This window comes from Ambystoma mexicanum, unplaced genomic scaffold, assembly GCF_040938575.1.
Source record: "Ambystoma mexicanum isolate Mex_15411 unplaced genomic scaffold, UKY_AmexF1_1 Mex_scaf20, whole genome shotgun sequence".
In the NCBI taxonomy this organism is placed as follows: domain Eukaryota; kingdom Metazoa; phylum Chordata; class Amphibia; order Caudata; family Ambystomatidae; genus Ambystoma; species Ambystoma mexicanum.
The window spans coordinates 1,228,132-1,246,392 of NW_027182434.1; the positions used below are offsets into that span (position 1 = coordinate 1,228,132).

Here is an 18,261-nt window from a genome sequence, read left to right on the forward strand (position 1 = left end):
CGGAATGAGCCCCACTTCCAGGGCGTGCTGGTAGCAAATTTCCCACAGCCCACAGGGAGCAAACGATCCCAGGTGTGATGTATCACCAGAAAGGCTGAGATGAGAGTAGGGGTTCACGCGTGTGCCCGGACCGAGGTTAATGATGGGATTAGAGCTAGGGTTAGATGCAGGGAAAGAGTGAGAGTTATAATTAGGGATAAAGCTAACAGGTGATCATTACTCGTCATGTAACATGATACAAAGGGTCAGAAGAGGAACTGATTCAGGGTTACAATTTGGACTTCGCAGACAACAGGAGCACTAAATGGTGCTGAGGGGGACTCAATAAAGTGGACCGGCCGCCTAATGTAAGCAATTGTGCACAAATATTGTACGATGACTAGCGTTGCCGGTGCTTTTTTCTTAAAGAGTCAGTTCTTGGCACCCATTCCCTACTTGACTCAGCCTAATCTTCAAGAATATTTGTCAAGAACTAAAAAAAATCCAGAAAAGGTTTAACCTCCCCGTCGGGGAATTGAACCCCGGTCTGGCGGGGATACTGACCACTATACTAACGAGGAGACGTGAGGGCATGAAATGAACAGCTGCTGATGTCTGCACAGCATCCAGCGACCACCTAGCTGGCCTAGGGGGTCTCATTTTCCCCCGTCAAACGGCTTGCCCGATCTAAGGCTAATTTCTTTCTTTTTATCGGCACCAGGCTTAAAACTCAGTTTAAGGCGATAGTTCCGGGCTATGTTTGACTCCAGAGTTGAATCTGTCATCCCGCATTTCCTCAGCAAATCAAGCTACCCATCTCAAGTCTCATGAGCTGAGGACGGCAAAGTCCCTGTGGGCTTAGGACAGTCAAAGAAACCCCTGGGCTGCATGCTAAGCCCCTTTTCGGCTTCACTTTCCGAATCCTGCCCTAGCTTGCGATTAGTTTTTTTCTCACTTCTTGCCCCCATCTCCCACCTTGCCTCATGGTCTCCCCTCCTCTGCGCACCTGACAGTTTGCCTGCCCTTCCACTGCCTGTCTCCAGACTTTCCAAGGAGAAAAGGCAAAGCACTAAAGCGGGCCGGGCAACGGGTCAAGTTCCGCTTTCGGCGACTAGCAGGGAGGTAGCGTGGCCGAGCGGTCTAAGGCGCTGGATTAAGGCTCCAGTCTCTTCGGAGGCGTGGGTTCAAATCCCACCGCTGCCACTTTTCCTGGCCTTGCATTTTAAAGAAGAACGTAACGTTGACCTCTTCCTTCATTAGTGCCACCTCTGTCGCAATGTGCAAGCGGATGGTATGCCACACCCTGCAGGAAAAAGGTTTCGCTTCTGACGTCTTGCTTTTCTGGACATCCAGTCTCAAGTTTCCCATCTGGAACGGCGCTCCCTGCTGCTTTGTGAAGGCTTGCTGCAAGAGCCTTCGAAACCCAGGAGCTCTTGCGTTGAGCTGTGACGCGTCCTGGGAAGACCTCCCGTTGCAGCGGAATGAGCCCCACTTCCAGGGCGTGCTGGTAGCAAATTTCCCACAGCCCACAGGGAGCAAACGATCCCAGGTGTGATGTATCACCAGGAGAGGCTGAGATGAGAGTAGGGGTTCACGCGTGTGCCCGGACCGAGGTTAATGATGGGATTAGAGCTAGGGTTAGATGCAGGGAAAGAGTGAGAGTTATAATTAGGGATAAAGCTAACAGGTGATCATTACTCGTCATGTAACATGATACAAAGGGTCAGAAGAGGAACTGATTCAGGGTTACAATTTGGACTTCGCAGACAACAGGAGCACTAAATGGTGCTGAGGGGGACTCAATAAAGTGGACCGGCCGCCTAATGTAAGCAATTGTGCACAAATATTGTACGATGACTAGCGTTGCCGGTGCTTTTTTCTTAAAGAGTCAGTTCTTGGCACCCATTCCCTACTTGACTCAGCCTAATCTTCAAGAATATTTGTCAAGAACTAAAAAAAATCCAGAAAAGGTTTAACCTCCCCGTCGGGGAATTCCCCGGTCTCCCGCGTGACAGGCGGGGATACTGACCACTATACTAACGAGGAGACGTGAGGGCATGAAATGAACAGCTGCTGATGTCTGCACAGCATCCAGCGACCACCTAGCTGGCCTAGGGGGGTCTCATTTTCCCCCGTCAAACGGCTTGCCCGATCTAAGGCTAATTTCTTTCTTTTTATCGGCACCAGGCTTAAAACTCAGTTTAAGGCGATAGTTCCGGGCTATGTTTGACTCCAGAGTTGAATCTGTCATCCCGCATTTCCTCAGCAAATCAAGCTACCCATCTCAAGTCTCATGAGCTGAGGACGGCAAAGTCCCTGTGGGCTTAGGACAGTCAAAGAAACCCCTGGGCTGCATGCTAAGCCCCTTTTCGGCTTCACTTTCCGAATCCTGCCCTAGCTTGCGATTAGTTTTTTTCTCACTTCTTGCCCCCATCTCCCACCTTGCCTCATGGTCTCCCCTCCTCTGCGCACCTGACAGTTTGCCTGCCCTTCCACTGCCTGTCTCCAGACTTTCCAAGGAGAAAAGGCAAAGCACTAAAGCGGGCCGGGCAACGGGTCAAGTTCCGCTTTCGGCGACTAGCAGGGAGGTAGCGTGGCCGAGCGGTCTAAGGCGCTGGATTAAGGCTCCAGTCTCTTCGGAGGCGTGGGTTCAAATCCCACCGCTGCCACTTTTCCTGGCCTTGCATTTTAAAGAAGAACGTAACGTTGACCTCTTCCTTCATTAGTGCCACCTCTGTCGCAATGAGCAAGCGGATGGTATGCCACACCCTGCAGGAAAAAGGTTTCGCTTCTGACGTCTTGCTTTTCTGGACATCCAGTCTCAAGTTTCCCATCTGGAACGGCGCTCCCTGCTGCTTTGTGAAGGCTTGCTGCAAGAGCCTTCGAAACCCAGGAGCTCTTGCGTTGAGCTGTGACGCGTCCTGGGAAGACCTCCCGTTGCAGCGGAATGAGCCCCACTTCCAGGGCGTGCTGGTAGCAAATTTCCCACAGCCCACAGGGAGCAAACGATCCCAGGTGTGATGTATCACCAGGAGAGGCTGAGATGAGAGTAGGGGTTCACGCGTGTGCCCGGACCGAGGTTAATGATGGGATTAGAGCTAGGGTTAGATGCAGGGAAAGAGTGAGAGTTATAATTAGGGATAAAGCTAACAGGTGATCATTACTCGTCATGTAACATGATACAAAGGGTCAGAAGAGGAACTGATTCAGGGTTACAATTTGGACTTCGCAGACAACAGGAGCACTAAATGGTGCTGAGGGGGACTCAATAAAGTGGACCGGCCGCCTAATGTAAGCAATTGTGCACAAATATTGTACGATGACTAGCGTTGCCGGTGCTTTTTTCTTAAAGAGTCAGTTCTTGGCACCCATTCCCTACTTGACTCAGCCTAATCTTCAAGAATATTTGTCAAGAACTAAAAAAAATCCAGAAACGGTTTAACCTCCCCGTCGGGGAATTGAACCCCGGTCTCCCGCGTGACAGGCGGGGATACTGACCACTATACTAACGAGGAGACGTGAGGGCATGAAATGAACAGCTGCTGATGTCTGCACAGCATCCAGCGACCACCTAGCTGGCCTAGGGGGGTCTCATTTTCCCCCGTCAAACGGCTTGCCCGATCTAAGGCTAATTTCTTTCTTTTTATCGGCACCAGGCTTAAAACTCAGTTTAAGGCGATAGTTCCGGGCTATGTTTGACTCCAGAGTTGAATCTGTCATCCCGCATTTCCTCAGCAAATCAAGCTACCCATCTCAAGTCTCATGAGCTGAGGACGGCAAAGTCCCTGTGGGCTTAGGACAGTCAAAGAAACCCCTGGGCTGCATGCTAAGCCCCTTTTCGGCTTCACTTTCCGAATCCTGCCCTAGCTTGCGATTAGTTTTTTTCTCACTTCTTGCCCCCATCTCCCACCTTGCCTCATGGTCTCCCCTCCTCTGCGCACCTGACAGTTTGCCTGCCCTTCCACTGCCTGTCTCCAGACTTTCCAAGGAGAAAAGGCAAAGCACTAAAGCGGGCCGGGCAACGGGTCAAGTTCCGCTTTCGGCGACTAGCAGGGAGGTAGCGTGGCCGAGCGGTCTAAGGCGCTGGATTAAGGCTCCAGTCTCTTCGGAGGCGTGGGTTCAAATCCCACCGCTGCCACTTTTCCTGGCCTTGCATTTTAAAGAAGAACGTAACGTTGACCTCTTCCTTCATTAGTGCCACCTCTGTCGCAATGAGCAAGCGGATGGTATGCCACACCCTGCAGGAAAAAGGTTTCGCTTCTGACGTCTTGCTTTTCTGGACATCCAGTCTCAAGTTTCCCATCTGGAACGGCGCTCCCTGCTGCTTTGTGAAGGCTTGCTGCAAGAGCCTTCGAAACCCAGGAGCTCTTGCGTTGAGCTGTGACGCGTCCTGGGAAGACCTCCCGTTGCAGCGGAATGAGCCCCACTTCCAGGGCGTGCTGGTAGCAAATTTCCCACAGCCCACAGGGAGCAAACGATCCCAGGTGTGATGTATCACCAGGAGAGGCTGAGATGAGAGTAGGGGTTCACGCGTGTGCCCGGACCGAGGTTAATGATGGGATTAGAGCTAGGGTTAGATGCAGGGAAAGAGTGAGAGTTATAATTAGGGATAAAGCTAACAGGTGATCATTACTAGTCATGTAACATGATACAAAGGGTCAGAAGAGGAACTGATTCAGGGTTACAATTTGGACTTCGCAGACAACAGGAGCACTAAATGGTGCTGAGGGGGACTCAATAAAGTGGACCGGCCGCCTAATGTAAGCAATTGTGCACAAATATTGTACGATGACTAGCGTTGCCGGTGCTTTTTTCTTAAAGAGTCAGTTCTTGGCACCCATTCCCTACTTGACTCAGCCTAATCTTCAAGAATATTTGTCAAGAACTAAAAAAAATCCAGAAAAGGTTTAACCTCCCCGTCGGGGAATTGAACCCCGGTCTCCCGCGTGACAGGCGGGGATACTGACCACTATACTAACGAGGAGACGTGAGGGCATGAAATGAACAGCTGCTGATGTCTGCACAGCATCCAGCGACCACCTAGCTGGCCTAGGGGGGTCTCATTTTCCCCCGTCAAACGGCTTGCCCGATCTAAGGCTAATTTCTTTCTTTTTATCGGCACCAGGCTTAAAACTCAGTTTAAGGCGATAGTTCCGGGCTATGTTTGACTCCAGAGTTGAATCTGTCATCCCGCATTTCCTCAGCAAATCAAGCTACCCATCTCAAGTCTCATGAGCTGAGGACGGCAAAGTCCCTGTGGGCTTAGGACAGTCAAAGAAACCCCTGGGCTGCATGCTAAGCCCCTTTTCGGCTTCACTTTCCGAATCCTGCCCTAGCTTGCGATTAGTTTTTTTCTCACTTCTTGCCCCCATCTCCCACCTTGCCTCATGGTCTCCCCTCCTCTGCGCACCTGACAGTTTGCCTGCCCTTCCACTGCCTGTCTCCAGACTTTCCAAGGAGAAAAGGCAAAGCACTAAAGCGGGCCGGGCAACGGGTCAAGTTCCGCTTTCGGCAACTAGCAGGGAGGTAGCGTGGCCGAGCGGTCTAAGGCGCTGGATTAAGGCTCCAGTCTCTTCGGAGGCGTGGGTTCAAATCCCACCGCTGCCACTTTTCCTGGCCTTGCATTTTAAAGAAGAACGTAACGTTGACCTCTTCCTTCATTAGTGCCACCTCTGTCGCAATGAGCAAGCGGATGGTATGCCACACCCTGCAGGAAAAAGGTTTCGCTTCTGACGTCTTGCTTTTCTGGACATCCAGTCTCAAGTTTCCCATCTGGAACGGCGCTCCCTGCTGCTTTGTGAAGGCTTGCTGCAAGAGCCTTCGAAACCCAGGAGCTCTTGCGTTGAGCTGTGACGCGTCCTGGGAAGACCTCCCGTTGCAGCGGAATGAGCCCCACTTCCAGGGCGTGCTGGTAGCAAATTTCCCACAGCCCACAGGGAGCAAACGATCCCAGGTGTGATGTATCACCAGGAGAGGCTGAGATGAGAGTAGGGGTTCACGCGTGTGCCCGGACCGAGGTTAATGATGGGATTAGAGCTAGGGTTAGATGCAGGGAAAGAGTGAGAGTTATAATTAGGGATAAAGCTAACAGGTGATCATTACTCGTCATGTAACATGATACAAAGGGTCAGAAGAGGAACTGATTCAGGGTTACAATTTGGACTTCGCAGACAACAGGAGCACTAAATGGTGCTGAGGGGGACTCAATAAAGTGGACCGGCCGCCTAATGTAAGCAATTGTGCACAAATATTGTACGATGACTAGCGTTGCCGGTGCTTTTTTCTTAAAGAGTCAGTTCTTGGCACCCATTCCCTACTTGACTCAGCCTAATCTTCAAGAATATTTGTCAAGAACTAAAAAAAATCCAGAAAAGGTTTAACCTCCCCGTCGGGGAATTGAACCCCGGTCTCCCGCGTGACAGGCGGGGATACTGACCACTATACTAACGAGGAGACGTGAGGGCATGAAATGAACAGCTGCTGATGTCTGCACAGCATCCAGCGACCACCTAGATGGCCTAGGGGGTCTCATTTTCCCCCGTCAAACGGCTTGCCCGATCTAAGGCTAATTTCTTTCTTTTTATCGGCACCAGGCTTAAAACTCAGTTTAAGGCGATAGTTCCGGGCTATGTTTGACTCCAGAGTTGAATCTGTCATCCCGCATTTCCTCAGCAAATCAAGCTACCCATCTCAAGTCTCATGAGCTGAGGACGGCAAAGTCCCTGTGGGCTTAGGACAGTCAAAGAAACCCCTGGGCTGCATGCTAAGCCCCTTTTCGGCTTCACTTTCCGAATCCTGCCCTAGCTTGCGATTAGTTTTTTTCTCACTTCTTGCCCCCATCTCCCACCTTGCCTCATGGTCTCCCCTCCTCTGCGCACCTGACAGTTTGCCTGCCCTTCCACTGCCTGTCTCCAGACTTTCCAAGGAGAAAAGGCAAAGCACTAAAGCGGGCCGGGCAACGGGTCAAGTTCCGCTTTCGGCAACTAGCAGGGAGGTAGCGTGGCCGAGCGGTCTAAGGCGCTGGATTAAGGCTCCAGTCTCTTCGGAGGCGTGGGTTCAAATCCCACCGCTGCCACTTTTCCTGGCCTTGCATTTTAAAGAAGAACGTAACGTTGACCTCTTCCTTCATTAGTGCCACCTCTGTCGCAATGAGCAAGCGGATGGTATGCCACACCCTGCAGGAAAAAGGTTTCGCTTCTGACGTCTTGCTTTTCTGGACATCCAGTCTCAAGTTTCCCATCTGGAACGGCGCTCCCTGCTGCTTTGTGAAGGCTTGCTGCAAGAGCCTTCGAAACCCAGGAGCTCTTGCGTTGAGCTGTGACGCGTCCTGGGAAGACCTCCCGTTGCAGCGGAATGAGCCCCACTTCCAGGGCGTGCTGGTAGCAAATTTCCCACAGCCCACAGGGAGCAAACGATCCCAGGTGTGATGTATCACCAGGAGAGGCTGAGATGAGAGTAGGGGTTCACGCGTGTGCCCGGACCGAGGTTAATGATGGGATTAGAGCTAGGGTTAGATGCAGGGAAAGAGTGAGAGTTATAATTAGGGATAAAGCTAACAGGTGATCATTACTCGTCATGTAACATGATACAAAGGGTCAGAAGAGGAACTGATTCAGGGTTACAATTTGGACTTCGCAGACAACAGGAGCACTAAATGGTGCTGAGGGGGACTCAATAAAGTGGACCGGCCGCCTAATGTAAGCAATTGTGCACAAATATTGTACGATGACTAGCGTTGCCGGTGCTTTTTTCTTAAAGAGTCAGTTCTTGGCACCCATTCCCTACTTGACTCAGCCTAATCTTCAAGAATATTTGTCAAGAACTAAAAAAAATCCAGAAACGGTTTAACCTCCCCGTCGGGGAATTGAACCCCGGTCTCCCGCGTGACAGGCGGGGATACTGACCACTATACTAACGAGGAGACGTGAGGGCATGAAATGAACAGCTGCTGATGTCTGCACAGCATCCAGCGACCACCTAGCTGGCCTAGGGGGGTCTCATTTTCCCCCGTCAAACGGCTTGCCCGATCTAAGGCTAATTTCTTTCTTTTTATCGGCACCAGGCTTAAAACTCAGTTTAAGGCGATAGTTCCGGGCTATGTTTGACTCCAGAGTTGAATCTGTCATCCCGCATTTCCTCAGCAAATCAAGCTACCCATCTCAAGTCTCATGAGCTGAGGACGGCAAAGTCCCTGTGGGCTTAGGACAGTCAAAGAAACCCCTGGGCTGCATGCTAAGCCCCTTTTCGGCTTCACTTTCCGAATCCTGCCCTAGCTTGCGATTAGTTTTTTTCTCACTTCTTGCCCCCATCTCCCACCTTGCCTCATGGTCTCCCCTCCTCTGCGCACCTGACAGTTTGCCTGCCCTTCCACTGCCTGTCTCCAGACTTTACAAGGAGAAAAGGCAAAGCACTAAAGCGGGCCGGGCAACGGGTCAAGTTCCGCTTTCGGCGACTAGCAGGGAGGTAGCGTGGCCGAGCGGTCTAAGGCGCTGGATTAAGGCTCCAGTCTCTTCGGAGGCGTGGGTTCAAATCCCACCGCTGCCACTTTTCCTGGCCTTGCATTTTAAAGAAGAACGTAACGTTGACCTCTTCCTTCATTAGTGCCACCTCTGTCGCAATGAGCAAGCGGATGGTATGCCACACCCTGCAGGAAAAAGGTTTCGCTTCTGACGTCTTGCTTTTCTGGACATCCAGTCTCAAGTTTCCCATCTGGAACGGCGCTCCCTGCTGCTTTGTGAAGGCTTGCTGCAAGAGCCTTCGAAACCCAGGAGCTCTTGCGTTGAGCTGTGACGCGTCCTGGGAAGACCTCCCGTTGCAGCGGAATGAGCCCCACTTCCAGGGCGTGCTGGTAGCAAATTTCCCACAGCCCACAGGGAGCAAACGATCCCAGGTGTGATGTATCACCAGGAGAGGCTGAGATGAGAGTAGGGGTTCACGCGTGTGCCCGGACCGAGGTTAATGATGGGATTAGAGCTAGGGTTAGATGCAGGGAAAGAGTGAGAGTTATAATTAGGGATAAAGCTAACAGGTGATCATTACTCGTCATGTAACATGATACAAAGGGTCAGAAGAGGAACTGATTCAGGGTTACAATTTGGACTTCGCAGACAACAGGAGCACTAAATGGTGCTGAGGGGGACTCAATAAAGTGGACCGGCCGCCTAATGTAAGCAATTGTGCACAAATATTGTACGATGACTAGCGTTGCCGGTGCTTTTTTCTTAAAGAGTCAGTTCTTGGCACCCATTCCCTACTTGACTCAGCCTAATCTTCAAGAATATTTGTCAAGAACTAAAAAAAATCCAGAAAAGGTTTAACCTCCCCGTCGGGGAATTGAACCCCGGTCTCCCGCGTGACAGGCGGGGATACTGACCACTATACTAACGAGGAGACGTGAGGGCATGAAATGAACAGCTGCTGATGTCTGCACAGCATCCAGCGACCACCTAGCTGGCCTAGGGGGGTCTCATTTTCCCCCGTCAAACGGCTTGCCCGATCTAAGGCTAATTTCTTTCTTTTTATCGGCACCAGGCTTAAAACTCAGTTTAAGGCGATAGTTCCGGGCTATGTTTGACTCCAGAGTTGAATCTGTCATCCCGCATTTCCTCAGCAAATCAAGCTACCCATCTCAAGTCTCATGAGCTGAGGACGGCAAAGTCCCTGTGGGCTTAGGACAGTCAAAGAAACCCCTGGGCTGCATGCTAAGCCCCTTTTCGGCTTCACTTTCCGAATCCTGCCCTAGCTTGCGATTAGTTTTTTTCTCACTTCTTGCCCCCATCTCCCACCTTGCCTCATGGTCTCCCCTCCTCTGCGCACCTGACAGTTTGCCTGCCCTTCCACTGCCTGTCTCCAGACTTTCCAAGGAGAAAAGGCAAAGCACTAAAGCGGGCCGGGCAACGGGTCAAGTTCCGCTTTCGGCGACTAGCAGGGAGGTAGCGTGGCCGAGCGGTCTAAGGCGCTGGATTAAGGCTCCAGTCTCTTCGGAGGCGTGGGTTCAAATCCCACCGCTGCCACTTTTCCTGGCCTTGCATTTTAAAGAAGAACGTAACGTTGACCTCTTCCTTCATTAGTGCCACCTCTGTCGCAATGAGCAAGCGGATGGTATGCCACACCCTGCAGGAAAAAGGTTTCGCTTCTGACGTCTTGCTTTTCTGGACATCCAGTCTCAAGTTTCCCATCTGGAACGGCGCTCCCTGCTGCTTTGTGAAGGCTTGCTGCAAGAGCCTTCGAAACCCAGGAGCTCTTGCGTTGAGCTGTGACGCGTCCTGGGAAGACCTCCCGTTGCAGCGGAATGAGCCCCACTTCCAGGGCGTGCTGGTAGCAAATTTCCCACAGCCCACAGGGAGCAAACGATCCCAGGTGTGATGTATCACCAGAAAGGCTGAGATGAGAGTAGGGGTTCACGCGTGTGCCCGGACCGAGGTTAATGATGGGATTAGAGCTAGGGTTAGATGCAGGGAAAGAGTGAGAGTTATAATTAGGGATAAAGCTAACAGGTGATCATTACTCGTCATGTAACATGATACAAAGGGTCAGAAGAGGAACTGATTCAGGGTTACAATTTGGACTTCGCAGACAACAGGAGCACTAAATGGTGCTGAGGGGGACTCAATAAAGTGGACCGGCCGCCTAATGTAAGCAATTGTGCACAAATATTGTACGATGACTAGCGTTGCCGGTGCTTTTTTCTTAAAGAGTCAGTTCTTGGCACCCATTCCCTACTTGACTCAGCCTAATCTTCAAGAATATTTGTCAAGAACTAAAAAAAATCCAGAAAAGGTTTAACCTCCCCGTCGGGGAATTGAACCCCGGTCTGGCGGGGATACTGACCACTATACTAACGAGGAGACGTGAGGGCATGAAATGAACAGCTGCTGATGTCTGCACAGCATCCAGCGACCACCTAGCTGGCCTAGGGGGTCTCATTTTCCCCCGTCAAACGGCTTGCCCGATCTAAGGCTAATTTCTTTCTTTTTATCGGCACCAGGCTTAAAACTCAGTTTAAGGCGATAGTTCCGGGCTATGTTTGACTCCAGAGTTGAATCTGTCATCCCGCATTTCCTCAGCAAATCAAGCTACCCATCTCAAGTCTCATGAGCTGAGGACGGCAAAGTCCCTGTGGGCTTAGGACAGTCAAAGAAACCCCTGGGCTGCATGCTAAGCCCCTTTTCGGCTTCACTTTCCGAATCCTGCCCTAGCTTGCGATTAGTTTTTTTCTCACTTCTTGCCCCCATCTCCCACCTTGCCTCATGGTCTCCCCTCCTCTGCGCACCTGACAGTTTGCCTGCCCTTCCACTGCCTGTCTCCAGACTTTCCAAGGAGAAAAGGCAAAGCACTAAAGCGGGCCGGGCAACGGGTCAAGTTCCGCTTTCGGCAACTAGCAGGGAGGTAGCGTGGCCGAGCGGTCTAAGGCGCTGGATTAAGGCTCCAGTCTCTTCGGAGGCGTGGGTTCAAATCCCACCGCTGCCACTTTTCCTGGCCTTGCATTTTAAAGAAGAACGTAACGTTGACCTCTTCCTTCATTAGTGCCACCTCTGTCGCAATGAGCAAGCGGATGGTATGCCACACCCTGCAGGAAAAAGGTTTCGCTTCTGACGTCTTGCTTTTCTGGACATCCAGTCTCAAGTTTCCCATCTGGAACGGCGCTCCCTGCTGCTTTGTGAAGGCTTGCTGCAAGAGCCTTCGAAACCCAGGAGCTCTTGCGTTGAGCTGTGACGCGTCCTGGGAAGACCTCCCGTTGCAGCGGAATGAGCCCCACTTCCAGGGCGTGCTGGTAGCAAATTTCCCACAGCCCACAGGGAGCAAACGATCCCAGGTGTGATGTATCACCAGGAGAGGCTGAGATGAGAGTAGGGGTTCACGCGTGTGCCCGGACCGAGGTTAATGATGGGATTAGAGCTAGGGTTAGATGCAGGGAAAGAGTGAGAGTTATAATTAGGGATAAAGCTAACAGGTGATCATTACTCGTCATGTAACATGATACAAAGGGTCAGAAGAGGAACTGATTCAGGGTTACAATTTGGACTTCGCAGACAACAGGAGCACTAAATGGTGCTGAGGGGGACTCAATAAAGTGGACCGGCCGCCTAATGTAAGCAATTGTGCACAAATATTGTACGATGACTAGCGTTGCCGGTGCTTTTTTCTTAAAGAGTCAGTTCTTGGCACCCATTCCCTACTTGACTCAGCCTAATCTTCAAGAATATTTGTCAAGAACTAAAAAAAATCCAGAAACGGTTTAACCTCCCCGTCGGGGAATTGAACCCCGGTCTCCCGCGTGACAGGCGGGGATACTGACCACTATACTAACGAGGAGACGTGAGGGCATGAAATGAACAGCTGCTGATGTCTGCACAGCATCCAGCGACCACCTAGCTGGCCTAGGGGGGTCTCATTTTCCCCCGTCAAACGGCTTGCCCGATCTAAGGCTAATTTCTTTCTTTTTATCGGCACCAGGCTTAAAACTCAGTTTAAGGCGATAGTTCCGGGCTATGTTTGACTCCAGAGTTGAATCTGTCATCCCGCATTTCCTCAGCAAATCAAGCTACCCATCTCAAGTCTCATGAGCTGAGGACGGCAAAGTCCCTGTGGGCTTAGGACAGTCAAAGAAACCCCTGGGCTGCATGCTAAGCCCCTTTTCGGCTTCACTTTCCGAATCCTGCCCTAGCTTGCGATTAGTTTTTTTCTCACTTCTTGCCCCCATCTCCCACCTTGCCTCATGGTCTCCCCTCCTCTGCGCACCTGACAGTTTGCCTGCCCTTCCACTGCCTGTCTCCAGACTTTACAAGGAGAAAAGGCAAAGCACTAAAGCGGGCCGGGCAACGGGTCAAGTTCCGCTTTCGGCGACTAGCAGGGAGGTAGCGTGGCCGAGCGGTCTAAGGCGCTGGATTAAGGCTCCAGTCTCTTCGGAGGCGTGGGTTCAAATCCCACCGCTGCCACTTTTCCTGGCCTTGCATTTTAAAGAAGAACGTAACGTTGACCTCTTCCTTCATTAGTGCCACCTCTGTCGCAATGAGCAAGCGGATGGTATGCCACACCCTGCAGGAAAAAGGTTTCGCTTCTGACGTCTTGCTTTTCTGGACATCCAGTCTCAAGTTTCCCATCTGGAACGGCGCTCCCTGCTGCTTTGTGAAGGCTTGCTGCAAGAGCCTTCGAAACCCAGGAGCTCTTGCGTTGAGCTGTGACGCGTCCTGGGAAGACCTCCCGTTGCAGCGGAATGAGCCCCACTTCCAGGGCGTGCTGGTAGCAAATTTCCCACAGCCCACAGGGAGCAAACGATCCCAGGTGTGATGTATCACCAGGAGAGGCTGAGATGAGAGTAGGGGTTCACGCGTGTGCCCGGACCGAGGTTAATGATGGGATTAGAGCTAGGGTTAGATGCAGGGAAAGAGTGAGAGTTATAATTAGGGATAAAGCTAACAGGTGATCATTACTCGTCATGTAACATGATACAAAGGGTCAGAAGAGGAACTGATTCAGGGTTACAATTTGGACTTCGCAGACAACAGGAGCACTAAATGGTGCTGAGGGGGACTCAATAAAGTGGACCGGCCGCCTAATGTAAGCAATTGTGCACAAATATTGTACGATGACTAGCGTTGCCGGTGCTTTTTTCTTAAAGAGTCAGTTCTTGGCACCCATTCCCTACTTGACTCAGCCTAATCTTCAAGAATATTTGTCAAGAACTAAAAAAAATCCAGAAAAGGTTTAACCTCCCCGTCGGGGAATTGAACCCCGGTCTGGCGGGGATACTGACCACTATACTAACGAGGAGACGTGAGGGCATGAAATGAACAGCTGCTGATGTCTGCACAGCATCCAGCGACCACCTAGCTGGCCTAGGGGGGTCTCATTTTCCCCCGTCAAACGGCTTGCCCGATCTAAGGCTAATTTCTTTCTTTTTATCGGCACCAGGCTTAAAACTCAGTTTAAGGCGATAGTTCCGGGCTATGTTTGACTCCAGAGTTGAATCTGTCATCCCGCATTTCCTCAGCAAATCAAGCTACCCATCTCAAGTCTCATGAGCTGAGGACGGCAAAGTCCCTGTGGGCTTAGGACAGTCAAAGAAACCCCTGGGCTGCATGCTAAGCCCCTTTTCGGCTTCACTTTCCGAATCCTGCCCTAGCTTGCGATTAGTTTTTTTCTCACTTCTTGCCCCCATCTCCCACCTTGCCTCATGGTCTCCCCTCCTCTGCGCACCTGACAGTTTGCCTGCCCTTCCACTGCCTGTCTCCAGACTTTCCAAGGAGAAAAGGCAAAGCACTAAAGCGGGCCGGGCAACGGGTCAAGTTCCGCTTTCGGCGACTAGCAGGGAGGTAGCGTGGCCGAGCGGTCTAAGGCGCTGGATTAAGGCTCCAGTCTCTTCGGAGGCGTGGGTTCAAATCGCACCGCTGCCACTTTTCCTGGCCTTGCATTTTAAAGAAGAACGTAACGTTGACCTCTTCCTTCATTAGTGCCACCTCTGTCGCAATGAGCAAGCGGATGGTATGCCACACCCTGCAGGAAAAAGGTTTCGCTTCTGACGTCTTGCTTTTCTGGACATCCAGTCTCAAGTTTCCCATCTGGAACGGCGCTCCCTGCTGCTTTGTGAAGGCTTGCTGCAAGAGCCTTCGAAACCCAGGAGCTCTTGCGTTGAGCTGTGACGCGTCCTGGGAAGACCTCCCGTTGCAGCGGAATGAGCCCCACTTCCAGGGCGTGCTGGTAGCAAATTTCCCACAGCCCACAGGGAGCAAACGATCCCAGGTGTGATGTATCACCAGGAGAGGCTGAGATGAGAGTAGGGGTTCACGCGTGTGCCCGGACCGAGGTTAATGATGGGATTAGAGCTAGGGTTAGATGCAGGGAAAGAGTGAGAGTTATAATTAGGGATAAAGCTAACAGGTGATCATTACTCGTCATGTAACATGATACAAAGGGTCAGAAGAGGAACTGATTCAGGGTTACAATTTGGACTTCGCAGACAACAGGAGCACTAAATGGTGCTGAGGGGGACTCAATAAAGTGGACCGGCCGCCTAATGTAAGCAATTGTGCACAAATATTGTACGATGACTAGCGTTGCCGGTGCTTTTTTCTTAAAGAGTCAGTTCTTGGCACCCATTCCCTACTTGACTCAGCCTAATCTTCAAGAATATTTGTCAAGAACTAAAAAAAATCCAGAAAAGGTTTAACCTCCCCGTCGGGGAATTGAACCCCGGTCTGGCGGGGATACTGACCACTATACTAACGAGGAGACGTGAGGGCATGAAATGAACAGCTGCTGATGTCTGCACAGCATCCAGCGACCACCTAGCTGGCCTAGGGGGGTCTCATTTTCCCCCGTCAAACGGCTTGCCCGATCTAAGGCTAATTTCTTTCTTTTTATCGGCACCAGGCTTAAAACTCAGTTTAAGGCGATAGTTCCGGGCTATGTTTGACTCCAGAGTTGAATCTGTCATCCCGCATTTCCTCAGCAAATCAAGCTACCCATCTCAAGTCTCATGAGCTGAGGACGGCAAAGTCCCTGTGGGCTTAGGACAGTCAAAGAAACCCCTGGGCTGCATGCTAAGCCCCTTTTCGGCTTCACTTTCCGAATCCTGCCCTAGCTTGCGATTAGTTTTTTTCTCACTTCTTGCCCCCATCTCCCACCTTGCCTCATGGTCTCCCCTCCTCTGCGCACCTGACAGTTTGCCTGCCCTTCCACTGCCTGTCTCCAGACTTTCCAAGGAGAAAAGGCAAAGCACTAAAGCGGGCCGGGCAACGGGTCAAGTTCCGCTTTCGGCGACTAGCAGGGAGGTAGCGTGGCCGAGCGGTCTAAGGCGCTGGATTAAGGCTCCAGTCTCTTCGGAGGCGTGGGTTCAAATCCCACCGCTGCCACTTTTCCTGGCCTTGCATTTTAAAGAAGAACGTAACGTTGACCTCTTCCTTCATTAGTGCCACCTCTGTCGCAATGAGCAAGCGGATGGTATGCCACACCCTGCAGGAAAAAGGTTTCGCTTCTGACGTCTTGCTTTTCTGGACATCCAGTCTCAAGTTTCCCATCTGGAACGGCGCTCCCTGCTGCTTTGTGAAGGCTTGCTGCAAGAGCCTTCGAAACCCAGGAGCTCTTGCGTTGAGCTGTGACGCGTCCTGGGAAGACCTCCCGTTGCAGCGGAATGAGCCCCACTTCCAGGGCGTGCTGGTAGCAAATTTCCCACAGCCCACAGGGAGCAAACGATCCCAGGTGTGATGTATCACCAGGAGAGGCTGAGATGAGAGTAGGGGTTCACGCGTGTGCCCGGACCGAGGTTAATGATGGGATTAGAGCTAGGGTTAGATGCAGGGAAAGAGTGAGAGTTATAATTAGGGATAAAGCTAACAGGTGATCATTACTCGTCATGTAACATGATACAAAGGGTCAGAAGAGGAACTGATTCAGGGTTACAATTTGGACTTCGCAGACAACAGGAGCACTAAATGGTGCTCAGGGGGACTCAATAAAGTGGACCGGCCGCCTAATGTAAGCAATTGTGCACAAATATTGTACGATGACTAGCGTTGCCGGTGCTTTTTTCTTAAAGAGTCAGTTCTTGGCACCCATTCCCTACTTGACTCAGCCTAATCTTCAAGAATATTTGTCAAGAACTAAAAAAAATCCAGAAACGGTTTAACCTCCCCGTCGGGGAATTGAACCCCGGTCTCCCGCGTGACAGGCGGGGATACTGACCACTATACTAACGAGGAGACGTGAGGGCATGAAATGAACAGCTGCTGATGTCTGCACAGCATCCAGCGACCACCTAGCTGGCCTAGGGGGGTCTCATTTTCCCCCGTCAAACGGCTTGCCCGATCTAAGGCTAATTTCTTTCTTTTTATCGGCACCAGGCTTAAAACTCAGTTTAAGGCGATAGTTCCGGGCTATGTTTGACTCCAGAGTTGAATCTGTCATCCCGCATTTCCTCAGCAAATCAAGCTACCCATCTCAAGTCTCATGAGCTGAGGACGGCAAAGTCCCTGTGGGCTTAGGACAGTCAAAGAAACCCCTGGGCTGCATGCTAAGCCCCTTTTCGGCTTCACTTTCCGAATCCTGCCCTAGCTTGCGATTAGTTTTTTTCTCACTTCTTGCCCCCATCTCCCACCTTGCCTCATGGTCTCCCCTCCTCTGCGCACCTGACAGTTTGCCTGCCCTTCCACTGCCTGTCTCCAGACTTTCCAAGGAGAAAAGGCAAAGCACTAAAGCGGGCCGGGCAACGGGTCAAGTTCCGCTTTCGGCGACTAGCAGGGAGGTAGCGTGGCCGAGCGGTCTAAGGCGCTGGATTAAGGCTCCAGTCTCTTCGGAGGCGTGGGTTCAAATCCCACCGCTGCCACTTTTCCTGGCCTTGCATTTTAAAGAAGAACGTAACGTTGACCTCTTCCTTCATTAGTGCCACCTCTGTCGCAATGAGCAAGCGGATGGTATGCCACACCCTGCAGGAAAAAGGTTTCGCTTCTGACGTCTTGCTTTTCTGGACATCCAGTCTCAAGTTTCCCATCTGGAACGGCGCTCCCTGCTGCTTTGTGAAGGCTTGCTGCAAGAGCCTTCGAAACCCAGGAGCTCTTGCGTTGAGCTGTGACGCGTCCTGGGAAGACCTCCCGTTGCAGCGGAATGAGCCCCACTTCCAGGGCGTGCTGGTAGCAAATTTCCCACAGCCCACAGGGAGCAAACGATCCCAGGTGTGATGTATCACCAGAAAGGCTGAGATGAGAGTAGGGGTTCACGCGTGTGCCCGGACCGAGGTTAATGATGGGATTAGAGCTAGGGTTAGATGCAGGGAAAGAGTGAGAGTTATAATTAGGGATAAAGCTAACAGGTGATCATTACTCGTCATGTAACATGATACAAAGGGTCAGAAGAGGAACTGATTCAGGGTTACAATTTGGACTTCGCAGACAACAGGAGCACTAAATGGTGCTGAGGGGGACTCAATAAAGTGGACCGGCCGCCTAATGTAAGCAATTGTGCACAAATATTGTACGATGACTAGCGTTGCCGGTGCTTTTTTCTTAAAGAGTCAGTTCTTGGCACCCATTCCCTACTTGACTCAGCCTAATCTTCAAGAATATTTGTCAAGAACTAAAAAAAATCCAGAAAAGGTTTAACCTCCCCGTCGGGGAATTGAACCCCGGTCTGGCGGGGATACTGACCACTATACTAACGAGGAGACGTGAGGGCATGAAATGAACAGCTGCTGATGTCTGCACAGCATCCAGCGACCACCTAGCTGGCCTAGGGGGTCTCATTTTCCCCCGTCAAACGGCTTGCCCGATCTAAGGCTAATTTCTTTCT

At 51.3% G+C, this 18,261-nt stretch overlaps 18 non-coding genes across 18 annotated transcripts; 11 read left to right on the forward strand and 7 right to left on the reverse strand.

Annotated features, from left to right (window-relative positions):
• Positions 1–1,100: 1,100 nt before the first annotated feature.
• Positions 1,101–1,182, forward strand: TRNAL-AAG (transfer RNA leucine (anticodon AAG)). The gene has a single exon. It is a non-coding gene; the product is annotated as a tRNA-Leu (tRNA).
• A 1,384-nt stretch (positions 1,183–2,566) lies between these two features.
• TRNAL-AAG (transfer RNA leucine (anticodon AAG)) lies at positions 2,567–2,648 on the forward strand. Its single transcript has one exon. It is a non-coding gene; the product is annotated as a tRNA-Leu (tRNA).
• A 774-nt stretch (positions 2,649–3,422) lies between these two features.
• Positions 3,423–3,494, reverse strand: TRNAD-GUC (transfer RNA aspartic acid (anticodon GUC)). Its single transcript has one exon. It is a non-coding gene; the product is annotated as a tRNA-Asp (tRNA).
• Positions 3,495–4,035: 541 nt separating this feature from the next.
• Positions 4,036–4,117, forward strand: TRNAL-AAG (transfer RNA leucine (anticodon AAG)). The gene has a single exon. It is a non-coding gene; the product is annotated as a tRNA-Leu (tRNA).
• Positions 4,118–4,891: 774 nt separating this feature from the next.
• TRNAD-GUC (transfer RNA aspartic acid (anticodon GUC)) lies at positions 4,892–4,963 on the reverse strand. The gene has a single exon. It is a non-coding gene; the product is annotated as a tRNA-Asp (tRNA).
• A 541-nt stretch (positions 4,964–5,504) lies between these two features.
• On the forward strand, positions 5,505–5,586 carry TRNAL-AAG (transfer RNA leucine (anticodon AAG)). The gene has a single exon. It is a non-coding gene; the product is annotated as a tRNA-Leu (tRNA).
• Positions 5,587–6,360: 774 nt separating this feature from the next.
• Positions 6,361–6,432, reverse strand: TRNAD-GUC (transfer RNA aspartic acid (anticodon GUC)). Its single transcript has one exon. It is a non-coding gene; the product is annotated as a tRNA-Asp (tRNA).
• A 540-nt stretch (positions 6,433–6,972) lies between these two features.
• On the forward strand, positions 6,973–7,054 carry TRNAL-AAG (transfer RNA leucine (anticodon AAG)). The gene has a single exon. It is a non-coding gene; the product is annotated as a tRNA-Leu (tRNA).
• A 774-nt stretch (positions 7,055–7,828) lies between these two features.
• TRNAD-GUC (transfer RNA aspartic acid (anticodon GUC)) lies at positions 7,829–7,900 on the reverse strand. Its single transcript has one exon. It is a non-coding gene; the product is annotated as a tRNA-Asp (tRNA).
• Positions 7,901–8,441: 541 nt separating this feature from the next.
• Positions 8,442–8,523, forward strand: TRNAL-AAG (transfer RNA leucine (anticodon AAG)). Its single transcript has one exon. It is a non-coding gene; the product is annotated as a tRNA-Leu (tRNA).
• A 774-nt stretch (positions 8,524–9,297) lies between these two features.
• TRNAD-GUC (transfer RNA aspartic acid (anticodon GUC)) lies at positions 9,298–9,369 on the reverse strand. The gene has a single exon. It is a non-coding gene; the product is annotated as a tRNA-Asp (tRNA).
• Positions 9,370–9,910: 541 nt separating this feature from the next.
• TRNAL-AAG (transfer RNA leucine (anticodon AAG)) lies at positions 9,911–9,992 on the forward strand. The gene has a single exon. It is a non-coding gene; the product is annotated as a tRNA-Leu (tRNA).
• A 1,374-nt stretch (positions 9,993–11,366) lies between these two features.
• Positions 11,367–11,448, forward strand: TRNAL-AAG (transfer RNA leucine (anticodon AAG)). Its single transcript has one exon. It is a non-coding gene; the product is annotated as a tRNA-Leu (tRNA).
• Positions 11,449–12,222: 774 nt separating this feature from the next.
• TRNAD-GUC (transfer RNA aspartic acid (anticodon GUC)) lies at positions 12,223–12,294 on the reverse strand. Its single transcript has one exon. It is a non-coding gene; the product is annotated as a tRNA-Asp (tRNA).
• A 541-nt stretch (positions 12,295–12,835) lies between these two features.
• On the forward strand, positions 12,836–12,917 carry TRNAL-AAG (transfer RNA leucine (anticodon AAG)). The gene has a single exon. It is a non-coding gene; the product is annotated as a tRNA-Leu (tRNA).
• A 2,834-nt stretch (positions 12,918–15,751) lies between these two features.
• Positions 15,752–15,833, forward strand: TRNAL-AAG (transfer RNA leucine (anticodon AAG)). Its single transcript has one exon. It is a non-coding gene; the product is annotated as a tRNA-Leu (tRNA).
• Positions 15,834–16,607: 774 nt separating this feature from the next.
• Positions 16,608–16,679, reverse strand: TRNAD-GUC (transfer RNA aspartic acid (anticodon GUC)). Its single transcript has one exon. It is a non-coding gene; the product is annotated as a tRNA-Asp (tRNA).
• Positions 16,680–17,220: 541 nt separating this feature from the next.
• TRNAL-AAG (transfer RNA leucine (anticodon AAG)) lies at positions 17,221–17,302 on the forward strand. Its single transcript has one exon. It is a non-coding gene; the product is annotated as a tRNA-Leu (tRNA).
• Positions 17,303–18,261: the final 959 nt, after the last annotated feature.